Genomic DNA, 15,357 nt, shown 5'->3' on the forward strand with positions numbered 1-15,357 from the left:
TTGACTAGTAGTCCATTGTATGTGTATACCACATTTTCTTTATTCATTAATTAATGGATGCTTAGGTCATTTCCATATCTTGCCTATTGTGAATACTGCTGCAATGAACATAGGAGTGCTTATATCTCTTTGAGATCCTGATTTCAATTTTTTTGGTATATAATCAGAGGTGGAATTGCTGGATCATATGATAATTCTATTTTTAGAATTTTTGAGGAACCCCAATACTGTTTTCCATAGTGGCTGCACCATTTTGCATTCCTACCATCAGTGTGCAAGTGTTCTACTATTTCCTCCATATCCTCACCAACACTTTTCTTTTGTTTGTTTGTTTTTTAAGTTATCTCTACACCCAATGTGGGGCTTGAACTCATGACCCTGAGACCAAGAGTTACATGCTCCACAAACTGAGCCAGCCAGGTATTACCCCCCCTCCTTTTTTTTGATAATAGCTATCCTGACAAGTGTCAGCACCTGTTGAAAAGATTATCTTTGCCCCATTGTATTACATTTGCTCCTTTGTCAAAGATCAGTTGACTTGAGGCGCCTGGGTGGCTCAGTCAGTTAAGTGTCCAACTCTTGACTTTAGCTCAGGTCATGCTGTCAAGGTTGTGGGATCAAGCCTTGAGCCTCGAGCCACACTGGGCATTGAGCCTACTTATGATTCTCTCTCTCTCCCTCTCCTTCTGCCCCTCCCCCCTCTAAAAAAATCAGTTGTCTATATTTATGTGGGTGTATTTCTGAGCTCTCTCTTCTGTGCTGTTGATCTCTGTCTATTCTTTTGGCAATACCACACTGTCTTAAATACTGTAGTTTTACAGTAAGTTTTGAAGTTGGGTTGTATCAGTCCTCCTACTCTGTTCTCCTTCAATAGTGTGTTGGCTACTGTGGGTCTTTTGCCTCTCCATTATACATTTTACAATCAGTTTGTTGATATCCATGAAATAACTTGCTGGGATTTCTTTGTTTGGTTTAGATATCAGGATCAGAGTAATGCTGAACTCATAGAATATGTTGGGAAGTGTTCCTTCCTTGTGGTAGGTGGAATTCTAAGATGACCCCCAAGATTCTCAGTCCCTGGTATACACATACCTTCTCCTACTTACTTCATTAAACATGAATCCAGTTACTGTTGTGAAGGGATTTCGAAGATGTAACTGTCCAAAATCCAAAGCACTAGAAGCATTTGACACAGTTGCTGGCTCGAAGACCTGGAGGGCCACATGGCAAAGGATAGGGTGGCCTCTAGGAGATGAGAGCAGCCTCAGTTGATTGCCCACAAGAAAGTGGGATCCTCGGTCTCACAACTGCAAGGAACTCAATTTTGCCAACAAGAATGAGCTTGGAAACATTTTTCTCCAGAGCCTCCAGACAAGAATTTAGCATGGCCAGCATCTTGATTGCAGCCTTGTTACACCCTGAGCAGAGAGCCCAGTCACATCATGCTGGACTTCTGACCTACAGAAACTGAAATAATAAATAAATATTGATTGAAGCCATTAAGTTTATAGTAGTTTGTTATGCAGCAATAGAAAATTAATACATTCCTCTTCTATCTCCTGGAAAGTTTGTGTACAATTGCTATTATTTCTTCCCTGTTTGGTCAAATGGAATGGCCAGTGAAGCCATCTGGGCACGGAATTTTCTTTATGGAAACGAATGTTTTTAACTATGAAATAAATCTCTTTAAAAATATATGGTTATTCAGGTTGTATTTTTTCTGGAGTGAGTTTGATAGCTTGTATCTTTTAAGGAATGTGTAGATTTTATCTAAATTCCCAAATTTGTGAGCATAAAACTCTTTATAACGTCCTTTTCTTATTATCTCAATTTCTGTAGGATTTATAGTGGTGTCCCACATCTTATTCCTGATATTAGTCATTTGGGTCTTCTCTCTCTTTTCCCTCCTTGTTCTGGCTAGAGGTTTATCAATTTTATTGATCTTCTCAAAGAGTCAGCTTTTGGTTTCTTTGATTTTCTCTACTGTTTTTCTGTTTTCTACTTCAGTGATTCCTGCTCTTACCTTGTTATTTCCTTTCTTCTACTTATTTTGGGTTTAATTTCCTCATTTTATCATAATTTCTTAAACCGAGGTCATTGGTTTGAGACCATTCTTTTTTAATACATGCATTTAATGCTATATATTTCTTCCTAAGCATTGATTTTGCTGCATTCCATAAATTTTGATAAATTATAGTTTCATTTTAATTCCATTCAAAATACTTCCTAATTTTCATTATGATTTCTTCTTTGATTCCTGGTGTGCTGGTTGTCAATTTATTGCCTCTCAACTTCAAATTCACCCTTTCTGCCTGCTCTTTGACAATGGAGCATATTTTAACTATTTTTCCTTTGCCAGCTGACACTGAAGCTTTCTCAGTAGAGGGTGCTGGAGAGATATTGCAAGAGGAAAAGAGGCTTCCTTCCTGATTCCTGTGTGCTTGCTTGGCAGGCCCTTTCTGCATGGCTTTTTCTACATCAGACTCCTGCAGTGCTCACAATTTTTCCAGGGCCTGCTTCTTGCAGGGCATGGCGGCCAGTAGCACCCAGTGATCAGTAGCTTTTCCCTCCCCCTAGCACTTACCCTCAGGCACTTTGGTAGCAAGCTGAGTGCTTCTGGATCCTGCAGCTTCCCCAGGGCCTGGCTCCTTCCGTGCACAGAGGCCAGCAGCACTCAGTGAATCCCACGGCAGGCAGATTTCTGGCAAGTTCCAGAGAAAAGATTTCCAGCAAGTTCTACCAGTGTGGCACCACAATGAGTTCTCTGCCATTCAATGAGCTACAGTCATGCCTCTCCAACAAAATCTGGATCTCAGCCCCAGAGCATTGTATCTCAGCCTAGAGATAGCAACTACTTCTTATATCTGCTATTCCTATATTCTTTGGAGTTGTCTTTACATCTTCCTAGCCAACCTTTCATTATTCCAATCCCCTCTTACAGGTAATACTTTATATTAACTTTCCCTGTTACTGTGTATTACTGTGTCATTCCTCTGTCCAGATAGGACTCAGGCTGATGTAGAACTGCCGCCAAGAGTGGTCCCAGGAAATAGACCTGCAGAGATGAGACTTTGGGTTTGGTTTGTTCACACCTCTGGGCTTGAGCACAGTCCTTGCCAGTGAGAAATGGATGCTTGTAATCCATGGCATACGGTGGCATCACAATTAATCAAACTATGGTCGATTGTGTTGAAATGCCAACTGAAGCACATCCTTGGAAGCCTAAACGGCTGCTGCATTTGACCATTATGGCAGTAATCATAGCTATAAAGACTGTGATGTGGGATGGATTATTTTGAGTGCACTGAACACTTACAAAGAGAAAATGACAAGCTTAGGTCCATTAATTTCTCAGCTCAAGCCACAGTCTAAGAACCAGAGAGCTTTCATGATGCCTAAAGGATGCTCTTATTTATTGTAGCTATAAGGCTAATGTTGCTGAAAATCAAGTACAATATTTAATCGTATGGGTTGTTGAATTGCAGTGACAGTTGAATTCACAGTCTTGACAAGTTTCTCATGTGAAAGTTGGGGCACTGACTGGTAAAGAATGGGATCCTGAAACTTGGAATGGTAACATCAGTTTGGTTCCAGATGAAACTAACAATCTTAAACTACCAAGTCATCTGAGCCTCTCTTACTAATGGAAGTAGCTTGCCCTTCAGTGTCTTAGTCTAGCCTTTCTCTCCTTGAAAACACTGTAATAAACTCACCTGGTCCAGATGCCTTGAAAGCATATGACCATTCTCCTCAAGACCAAACACAACCACTACCTATTGCTGATAGAACCATAACTAAAGCCAAATCTTAGCACGTTCCAGGGGAACAAATGCACACTATGACTAAGGAAGAAACAGCTTATATACCTAAAGAATTGTAAGACTTTGCTAATATATATTGACAGAAACCTGGGAAATCTGCGCAGAGGCAGATTCTAAGGGTGTTCGATGAGGGATGGCAAAATTCATCGATATGGGTACACTTACTAGAAATTCTGGATTTAATGTGTCAGTACATGCAGCTGAAGGTGGCTCTAAGAGCTTACTTTGTTGATTGGCTGAAACTGGAACTCATTTGTGGCCCACATTAATGAAACTGAGATGCCGGAGGTGCCCTGGCATGATATGGAAGAGGGAATCCAAAAGCTTAGGGTGATAGGAATGCTAGACAAGATTTATAATGTATGACCTGTACACAATCCCCAACCAAGTTCCATGAAAAGGATCAGAAGACACCTCCTTCACATTAAGACATTAAGAAATCCATTAGTGAGAGGAGGACCTGCATCCTTGGAAGCTCTGTGGTTGTTTCCCTTTGCAGGCCAGGTATGACTTCAGGGGAAGAATGACCCTGACAACAATCCAGAGATCATCAGAGCTGCCTCTCTGATCATAGGCCCAGAGTACAAGGACCCTGGGGACAGAGTGGTTTCAAAGGAGAACCCCCCTCACATGGTGGTGGGTTCTGCTCCTCTACTCAGCACCGAGCTCCCCACCTACCCCAGGTATAGCTCTGGCAGCCCAGGATGGCATGGACTGCACCCAGCAGAGCCATGGGAACAAGGTGCCTCCACCCAGATTTCAATGGACCAGGTCTCTAGGCAAAGCTGCAGACTCAGGAGCGCCTGGGTGGCTCAGTCGGTTAAGTGTCTGCCTTCGGCTCAGGTCATGATCCCAGGGTCCTGGGATGGAGCCCCATGTCGGGCTCCCTGCTCAGCGGGAGCCTGCTTCTCCCTCTCCTCCCCACTTGTGCTCTCTCTCGCTATCTCTGTCACTATCTGTCTCTCTCTCCCAAATAAATAAATAAAATCTTAAAAAAAAAAAGCTGCAGACTCAGGACCCCAGCCAGGAAAGCCATGGGGTCCCAGCAGAGAACTGCCTGGGGGCCAGCTACCCAAAGCTTTAGGGATCCAACCCATGCCCAGCAAAGCTGTGGAGTAAGCCTGTCACCATGTGCCTCTCTCCAGTGTGTCTGGAAGGCAAGACATCCACCCCAGTGGGCCTGGGGGGCAGAGTGCCCAGCCAAAGAGGAAGACTCTTGAGCCTTAAGGTCTAATGGAATTTGCCCCATTGGATTTTGGACTTGCCTGGACCCTGACACTCTTTCCTTCTCTATTTCTCCCTTTTGTAATGGGAATGTCTATCCTATGTCTGTGCCAACATTATATTTTGCAAAGTACATGACCTGTTGGGTTCATAGCTGGAGAGCAATTTGCCTCAGGATGAATCATACCTTGAGTCTCACTCATATCTGATTTTTTAATTCTGTTCAGTTAAGCCACTGTATAGTAAGGGTATTATATAAGAAGGTATATTAGGGTTTTTTTTTTAATGTTTTATTTATTTATTCATGAGAGAGAGAGAGAGGCAGAGGCAGAGGGAGAAGCAGCCTCCCCACCTAGCAGGGAGCCCAATGTGGGACTTGATCCCAGGATCCTGGGATCATGACCTGAGCTGAAGACAGACACTTAACCATCTGAGCCACCCAGGTGCCCCTAAATCATTAGTTTTTAATGTAGTGTTCAATGATTCATTAGTTGCATTTAACACCCAGTGCTCATCACAACACGTGCCCTCCTCAATACCCATTAGCCGGCCACCCCATCCCCCCACCCCACCCCCTCTGAAACCTTCAGTTTGTTCCCCAGAGTCCATAGTCTCTCATGGTTCATATCTGATTTAGATAATATTTAGATGAGACTTCTAGATTTTAGAGTTGATGCTGGAACAAGTCAAGACTTTTGGGATTGTTGGGTTGGAATGAGTATATTTTGTATGTGAGAAGGACATGAATTTTGGGCGGTCAGGGGTAGAATGATATACCCTGAATGTATCCTCCAATTCATATGTTGAAACCTAACCCCCAGTGTGATGGTATTTGGAGGTGGGGCCTTTGGAAGGTGATTAGGTCACAAGGGTGGAGCCCTCAAGAATGGAATCAGTGCCCTTATGAAAAAGGCTCCAGAGAGATTTCTGCCCCTTCCACCATGTGAGGACACAGTAAGAAGACGGCCATCTATGAACGAGGAAGCAGGTCTCAACAGACACCAAATCTGCAGGTGCCTTGATCTTGGACTTCCCAGCCTCCAGAACTGTGAGAAGTAAATATTTATTTTTTTTTAAATAAACCACTCAGTCTATTATACTCTGTTAGGGCTGCCTGAACACACTAAGACAGGCTCCCTGTTTTCAATGGGGATGACAGATTCCCAGAGAAGCCGAGGCCAAGTGGCAACACTTAACTGCAAAAGACAAGGTAGGAACATCTACCATGAAGGGTAGCATGAATGTATAGGCAAACTGATCATGATGTCCCTAGCTATGAAATAAATGAATAGCTTACTACAATATTGCTAATCTATATAAGAAAGGTTCTAGATCTAGTAACCAGAAATCTGACTCAAGTCATCATAGTGGAGAGTCAACCTCTTGCTGTTTCCAGTCTCAAGTCAATTCGCAGACCCAGAGACCTTTGATTAAAGGGGAGGCCAGGTTCCCTTGAGGAAGGAACATGCATCATTGCTGCAAGAACATATTGCAAATCTTCTTCCAAACCTTCCCCAAAAGGACCTGTGGCCCTTTTAATAGAGTGAGTACCCACTGAGGAAAACGAAATACCCAGATTTTATGAGGATTCATAGGTACTGGCTCTGAATTGACACTAATTCCTGGAGACCCAAAATGCCACTGTGGCCCAACAGTCAAAGTGGGGGCTTTACTTTTACTTTACAAAGTGGTGGTCAGATGATAGAATTTTACCTCAGGTCTGATTCCCGTTGAGCCCAGTTGGTCTAGTAACCCACCTTGTGGTTATTTCCCCAGTTCTTAAATTATTATTGGAATAAAAATACTTAGAAACTGGCATAATCCCCACATCAGTTTGCTGATAATAATGAGGGCCATTATGGTAAGAAGGGGCTAAGTGAAAGTGAACTTTTTCTCGCTTCAAAGTTAGTAAACCAATGATAATGCAGAGATTAATGTTACCATAAAAGACTTTAAAAAGGAAATGTGGTGATAATTATCATGTTTCCCTTTAACTCACCAGTTTGGCCTATGCAGAAGTCAGCTGAATCTTGGATAATGACTGCAGACTATCATAAATTCAATCAGGTGGTGATCCAGTTGTAGCTGCTGTTCCAGATACAGTATATTTACTGGAACAATTCAATATAACTCCTGGAACTTGGTATGCAGGTATTGGCCTGGCTAATGACTTTTTCTCCATACTAAATTTCAAGGACTACCAGAAGCTATTTGCCTTAACTACCAAGAACACCAATATAACTTGGGGGCACCTGGCTGGCTTAGTTGGTAGAGCATGTGACTCTTGATCTCAAGGTTGTGAGTTCAAACCCCATGTTGGGAGTAGAGCCTACTTAAAAAAAAAAAAAAAAAGATCAACAGTATAACTTCAAAATGTTGCCTTAGGGATACACCAAATCTCCTGGTCTCTGCCATAATATAGTCTGCAGAGATCTTGATCATCTTGACACTCAACAAAACATCACACTAGGCTTCTATATTGATGAAAGGCTGATTCAATCTGGTGAAAAGGAAGTATCAAGTATCTTAGATGCCTTAGTAAGAATGACCCCAACAGAGCTCCATCCTGCCTTCTACTATGTGAGGTTACAGTAAGAAGAGAGCCATCAGTGAAGAAGCAGGCCCTTACCACACATCAGATCTGCCAATGCTGTGATCTTGGACTTCCAGCCTTCAGAAATGTGAGACATAAGTGTTTGTTGTTTATAAGTTACCCAGTCTGTGATATTTTGTTATAGTAGCCCAAATAGACTTAGATGCCGTGGTAGGCTTCTTTGGATTTTGGAAACAACACTTGAGTGTGCAACTTTGAACCATCTACAGAGTTGCCCACAAGGTTTCCAGTTTCCAATGGGACCAGAACTAGCTAAAGCTCTGCAGTTCAGACTTCAGTACAAGCTACTCTTCAACTGGGACCTTATGATCCAGCAGATCCATTGGCACTCGAAGTGTCTGTGACAAATAAGAATGCTGGATGAAGGTTCTGGCAAGCACTGATGAGAGAATCACAGTGTAAGCTGTTAGGATTTTAGAGCAAGTCTGTACCCTCTTTTGCAGATAACTATTCTCCTCTTGAGAAATAGATTCTGGCTTACTACTAGACCTTGGCAGAGACCAAACACCCAACTGTTAGGTATCAGGTAACCATACATCCTGAGAGTCCCACGTGGGTGAAAAAGACAAAAGTCTGACCCACATAGTCATATGGTTAGACATGCATAGCAGCAATTTATTATCACATGAAAAGAAACCAACTTGGGCAGGTCCAGAAGGTCCAAGCAAGTTATATGAGCAAGTGACTCAGACTCTTTTCACACCAAGTCCTGTAATATTGCCTCCTTTCCTTCAGTCCATGTCTATGGTATCATGGGGCATTCCTTATGATGAGTTGACTGAAAAAGACAAGACTCAAGCCTGGTTTATATATGGGCATGCATGATATGCTGATACCATTTGAAAGTGGAGATGTGCATTACAGACAGTGGTGAAGGAAAATCTTCTCCAGTGAGCAGAACACATAGTATATTTCGTTGTCTATTGTGTCTGGAGAGAGAAATAGCCAAAAGTATGGATCTACACTGATGCATGTGATCAGGGAGTTGGAAGGAATAGTACTGGAATATTAGTGACCAAGAAGCTAGGAAGAGAGAGGTGGATGGACATCTGGACACAGTGAAGATATGTGTATCCCATGTGAATGCCCACCAAAAGGCATTTACTGCAGAGGAGACTCTTGGCTCTGTGCACATCACTCAGCTTCTTTCACCAGCCACCCGTGTTTGGTAAAAGAAACAATGGGCCAGTGTACTAGTCTTCTTAGGCTATAATAACAAAACACCATAGACTGGATAGCTTAAACAACAGAAATTTATTTCTCACAGTTCTGGAGGCCGAGAAGTTCCAAAATCTGAGTGCAGGCAGATTTCATTCCTGTTGAAATCTCTCTCCATGCCTTGCAGACAGCCTTATTCTTTCTGTGTCCTCATATAACAGAGAGAGAAGGCTTTTTCACGTGTCTTTTAACAAGGGCACTGCTTCTACCATGATGGCTCCACCCTCATGACCTGATTACCTTCCAAAGGCCCCATCTCCAAATACCATCACACTGCGGGTTAGGGTTCCAACATATAAATTTTGAGGGACCCAATTCAGTCCATAGCAGCCCAGGAACAAAATGGTGGAGATGGAAACTATGCCTGGACTCAACAATATGGACTTCCCTTTACTGAGGATGGCTTGGTGAAGGCTGTTGCTGAATGCCTAACTGCCACCATACAGAGATGAAAATCGAGTCCCTGATATGGCACTATTCCTTGTGGGGACCAACCTGATGGCAGGTTGATTATATTGGACTGCTTCCATCATGAAGGGGGACAGAGATTCCTCTTTTATAGGAACAGACACATTTTCTAGATATGGTTTCCCTTTCCCACCCATAATGCTTGTGCCAACACCACCATCGGTGGACTCTTTTGCACAGCATTGCATCTGATCCAGAAACTCATTTCACAGCAAAGGAGGTGTAGCAATGGGTTCATGGCTATGGAAGTAACTGGTCTTACCACATACCACATCATCTGGAAACAGCTGGCCTAATTGAAAGTTGGCATGGCTTTGAAGACTCGGTTATAATGCTAGTTAAGGAACAACACCCTGAAAGGATGAGATTCTGTTTTATAGGATAGAGCATATACTTTGAATCAGAGACCATTATATGGTGCTAACTTCCCCCACACCCAGTTTAAATGGGCCCTGAAATCCAGGGGGAGGAGTAGGAATGGCACCTTTTACTATTACACCTAATAACCCACTCACAGAATTTTTGCTTCCCATCATGGCAACTTTGAGCTCTGCTAGTTTGGAAATCTATGTCCCTGTGATGGTTAATTTTATGTGTCAACCTGGCTGAGGCATGGCGTGCCCAGATATTTGACTAAATATTCTTCTGGGTGTGCCTATGAGAGTATTTCTGGATGAGATTAAGGTTTGAACTGGTAGACTGAGTAAAGTGGCCTCATCCAGTCCTTTGAAGGCCTGAATAGAACAAAAAGGCTGAGTAACAGAGAATTCACTCTTTCTCTGACTGGCTGTCTTTTAAACCAGGACATCAGTCTTCTCCTGCCTTCAGACTCAGATTCAGACTCAGACTCGAACTACACCATTGGCTCTCCTGGTTCTCAGGCCTTTGGACTGGGACTGGAACTATACCATTCACTCTATACTCTGTGTACTGTGTACTGTGTACTGTGTACTATATACTACACAATCTCTGCTGGCTACAGATCTCGGGAATTCTCACCCTCCCTAATCTCATGAGCCAACTCCTTGTAATTAATCTCTTTATATATAAGAATATCCTATTGGTTCTGTTTCTCTGAAGAACACTGACTAATACAGATTTTGGTGCCAGGAGTGGAGTTAGATGAACAGAATGTTAAGGCGGAGTTTTCTAAATTGGTTCTGGAGTTTCTGGAGTTGGCTCTCTAATCTGATTAAATTTAAAGATGCTAATGACTCAATTTCCAATATAAAGAGAGCACTGATAGAACATGGCCTGATCTGGCAATAGAGATACAGAAAATATATCCATTGGATACATCTAATCAACTTCTTATAAGAAAGAGCTCAGTGACAGTGTATATGATACTTTCAAACATTTTTAGAAAACAAATATAATGGGATTGGCCAGTTGCTCCTAATGTTGCTGGACAAAGTAGAGGAAGAAAAGGCCGAGCTCAGAGATTTGAATTCCCAGCTCAAGCACCACATAAATGACGTAAAATCTAGGTGTGCCTTGAAGAAGACCCCAATCTCCTGTAGCTGGAGAGCTGAGATTACTGAAAATCGACTGCAGTCTCATCCTACAATTGGCCAAATTATAGTGCAAATTGAACTTGCAACCTTGCAGGGTGTCTACTGTTAAAGGGTGGGCATTGATGGGAAAGGACTAGGGTCCTGTAAATTGGCATGGGTACATGTGAGAAGGCCCTAATGAAGCTGGAGACACTGTCCCTTAAATTTTGATGATTCTTTGCCAATGGAAGAAGCTTCTACCAGGCGGCACAACAATAGTTCTACTGAATTGGAAGCTGAGACATTTTGGACATTTTGGGCTCCTATGCCAGCGAAACTATAGGCAAATAAACATGGGGGGGGTGAGTTAATTCACTGGCTGGAATGATTGATTTTCATTACCAATGATTGAAATCAAGTTGCTGTTACATAATGGAGGCAAGGAAGACTATGCCTGCAACTCAGAGGATTATCTGGGGTGCCTCTTAGTACTACCATGCCCAATAGTAAAAGTTCATGGAGAACTAAAGCAACCCACAACAGACAGGATGATGTAGGACTCAGACCCTTTAGAAATGAAACTTTGGGTCACTCCATCAGAGTAAAAAAAGAGCACCTGAGGTGCTGGAATAAGGCAGAGGAAATACGGAATTGATAGTGGAAGAGGAAAGCCACAGATGGGAATTACATCAATTACAGAAATGAGTACCATTGTAGCTTTGCCTATTTTCGTTTTGCTTGTTATATTTGTGTTTATCTGTATATGCTAGCTATTTTCTTTTTCTCGCTCCTTCCCATTTTTATTTTATATACAAATAGCTGTTGGAAGTTAATCTTACAATTTAGTCTTCCAATATTAGAATGGCAGTGGGACTGTGACTAAATTGGAGGAATAATTAATATAGGCAACAATGGATACAATGACCCTTGGGACTGTATGTCTCATTTTGGGGAAAGAATGATAAATTCCTCTTTAAGAGAAGGAGAGCCATATATAGGTAGAACTAAAATTGTTTTGTTGTATAAGAATTTAAATATGTGTAGAGGGCTGCACATGTAAGCTGAGTAGTCAAGGGGTGGACTGTGCCACTTACTGATTTTTCCTCTTGGCTTCAAATTCACTCTATGCCCGCTCTGTGAAAATGGATCTGGCCCATTTAAATAGTTTTCCTTTGCCAGATGGCACTGAAGCTTTGCCAGTAGAGGGCACTGGAGACACTGCAAGGAGGAAAATGGTTCTGCTTCCTGATTCTGTTGTGCCCACTCAGCAGGCTCCTACAGCATACACAGCTTTCTCCAGCACCAGGGTGCCCCTAGATTCTCCAGTTCCTGGCTCCTGGAGTGCATGGTGACCACCAGCACCCAGCAGCCAGCAGCTTCTCCCTGAAATCCACCATCAGATGGGTTAGTAGCAGTTTGCTTCTGGCTTCTGAAGCACTCACAACTTCTTCATTTTCCAGTTCCTGAAATGCACAGCAGCCAGCAGTGCCCAGTGGCCAACGACTTCCCCTTGGCACCTTCCCTCAGGTAGTTTTGTAGCAGAGTGCCTCTGATGACACAGCTCCCCGTGAACAGCTTTCTTTGGCATCCTAGGGGGTGGCTTTCTGGCAAGTTCCACCATTCATTCAATGAGCCACAACTATATTCTCTCCCACAAGGACTGGATCTCAGCTCTGAGTTTTGGCGAGTGGAGTAGGGTCTTCCTTGGGTGTGGTATTTCAGCCATGCTCATGCTTTCCTCTACCTTCTCAAACATACGGATTATATTTATAATAGCTGTTTTAGTTATTTATCTAGTGTTCTATCATCTGGGTCATTTTTTAGGGATTATTTTTCTTCTCACTAGGGGTTGTATTTTCTGGCTTCTTTGCATGCCTGATAATCTTTTATTGGATGCCAGACGTTGTAAATTTTACCTTGTTGAGTGCAGAATTTTGGGGGGGGTACTTAAAACACTGTGTGTGTGAGCGGGGGAGTTCTGGGGCACAATTAATGTGATCCTTTTGAGGCTTGCTTTTAAGTTTCTTAAGCTGGACCTGAATGGTCTTTAGTTCAGAGCTAATTTGATAGTCTAGAGCTAATTTGGTACTGAGGCAACACCCTTCTGAGTTCTCTATTCAGTGCCTTGTAGATTTTTCCACTCAGACTGGTGTGGTGATGGACTACTACCTCTGAGGATTATTCCTCCTGATCCTTTTCAGTGGACTTTTCCTGGCCTCAGGCAGTTTCCTCACATACGTTTGCTGCTCAGTACTTGGTTGAAGACTTGAAGGGAACCCTCTGTAGATCTCCAGAGCTTTCTCTCTCTGTGAAGCTTCCTTCTCCATAGTACTCTGTCCTATTCTGAGAATTCTAGCTGTTGTGACCTCCACAAACTCTTACTATGTCTTTCAGGGATCATTTCTATAGTTTGTTACTATGTCTTCTAAACTCAAGGAGACCACCAGGTTCCTTTTGAGTCGCACCCCCCCACACACCCCACACAACACCTGGAAATTCTCTCCAGGCAGTCATATGGTTCACTCATCTGTTTGCCTTCTCTCTGGGATCATGGTCCCATCTGTCCTGCTGTCTAATGTCTAGTAACCATTGTTCCATATATCTTACCTGGTTTTTCAGTTGTTTAAGGCAGGAGAGTAAATCTAATCCCTGTTACATTATCATGGCTGTAAACAGAGGTCCCCAAACTCTCTTTTCTGACCCATCTGAGACATTGCCTTCTGCAACTCACAGTCATTACCAGAATCCGTACATCCTCAACCTCTTCGCTGAAGGTTGAATTCACCTTCTTGCTCCAAAGGGAACCTGAATCTTCCTGGACAATACTGTAGCTCGCTTAAGCAGTGAATTCTCTCCCATAGTTCTCATACCAGTAATTCAGGAGGCATAGGTGTCCTCCTTGAACTTCATGCACAACCCCAGACCATGCTCCTTCCCTCCTCAGGAAGTCCCCCAGCTCCTTTGAGGCACAAACATCAGGTTATATGGCCCTCTATGCATCTTTGTTACAGTCATCTACCAAGCTCCTCATCACCCCCCTTTGGGTTTTGAGGATTTTTTCCTGGATCACTGGATCACTGTGACTCTCTCCAATACCTCTCTTGTCCAGAATCTTGGTGATTTCAAAATCCAAATCGATGGTGGATTCAAAATACACATTCCAACCACCTAGCAATTTCCTGTGACATCAGCTGGGTGTCCTACGATTCAACTCAATTCTAACACTATCTACCTGCAGATAGTAGATCCCACAGGTTAGGGGCTCAGTCCTATAAGACTGCTCCACCCCTAAATTCAGATGCCAGTCGCAAGTCTAGGTTGTCACCTGTGCTTCTGACCAATAGGCCGTAGATATGAGAGTCTAATGACCCCCTCCTTGGGTTTGATTAACTTGCTAGAGTGGCTCACAGAACTCAGGGAAATATTTACTTATGTTTACCAGATGATGTGTAGGGCAAGGTAGGTGGGAAGAGGCACTGGGCTTCCATGTCCTCTCCACAGTTATGGCACTCTCTCAACACTTCCACACCTTGTTCATCAACCCAGACGCTCTCCAGACCTTGTACTTTGGGGATTTTATGGGGATTTCACCATGTAGGCACAGTCAATCATTAACTCCATTTTCAGCCCTTTTCCCTTTGCAAATGAATAGAGGGGTGGAGCTGAAAATTCCAAGTTTCTAATCATGGTTTGGTTTTTCTGGTGACCAGCCCTCATCCAGGAGCCATCCAGGAGCCCATCCAGAGTCACTTCACTAGAATAAAAGACACTCCTCCTATCACCCAGGAAATTACATGGGTTTCAGGAGGCCTGTGTCAGGAGCCAGGGACAGAGACCAATATATATTTTCTACTATCTCACAGACTTCAACGTATTTATTTGGAGGGGACACAGAAATTCAGTCTATAGCACAAAACAAGGAGGAAATACTCAAAATTACAGTCCTTGGTTCTGTAACTGGCCACATGGTTGTAGCTGGTATTTATAACCACCTTCTTCACCTACCTATTCCATATTCCCTCCCCTTGCCCTCAGCAAGCACCTCAACTGGTTGTGGTCCTTTACTGGTGGGGTGATCCAAACCTTCATTCCTGAAGGGTCTGGGCCATTAGTTGTCCTACCTGGATTGGGTTGTTGTAGTTATTCCATTGACCTTAATCACAGGGCCCTGTAACACTAAGAGATGCCCTAAGGGATCTTCCGTATTCCAGACACACTCTTCCTTATCTCTATTGTGGGGTAGCAGTCCAATTTCCCCTAGGTAGTCAGGATCAGTCACACAGCCAGTGCAGGACCTCCCTTCTTTACCTGTTGATTCAGAGGCATGGGCAGCCCAAAGGGGGCTGGGTGGCAGACTCAACTTCCAGTTCAATGGACTCATTATTGTGTCTCCTGGCAGAAGCATTTCACCTTTTGGAAACAAGACCTCTAGGCCTTCAGAGCATAACGTTATGGGAACAGGAAGCACCCTGTGGACCAGTCAAGTTGACTTATAAAATTAACCATCACACACTTCAAC

General features: G+C 43.1%; 1 long non-coding RNA gene across 1 annotated transcript in view; it reads right to left on the bottom strand.

Moving 5' to 3' along the window:
* Positions 1-505: 505 nt before the first annotated feature.
* The window catches only part of LOC113931522, a 36,252-nt gene continuing 21,400 nt past the window's right edge, over positions 506-15,357 (bottom strand). Inside the window, exons 3-4 of the long non-coding RNA XR_003522736.1 lie at positions 2,585-2,701; positions 506-1,467 (exon numbers count right to left, since the gene is read on the bottom strand). This is a non-coding gene — a long non-coding RNA (uncharacterized LOC113931522). The remainder of the gene's footprint in view (positions 1,468-2,584; positions 2,702-15,357) is intronic.

The sequence above is a fragment of the Zalophus californianus genome, chromosome X (genome assembly GCF_009762305.2).
Source record: "Zalophus californianus isolate mZalCal1 chromosome X, mZalCal1.pri.v2, whole genome shotgun sequence".
In the NCBI taxonomy this organism is placed as follows: domain Eukaryota; kingdom Metazoa; phylum Chordata; class Mammalia; order Carnivora; family Otariidae; genus Zalophus; species Zalophus californianus.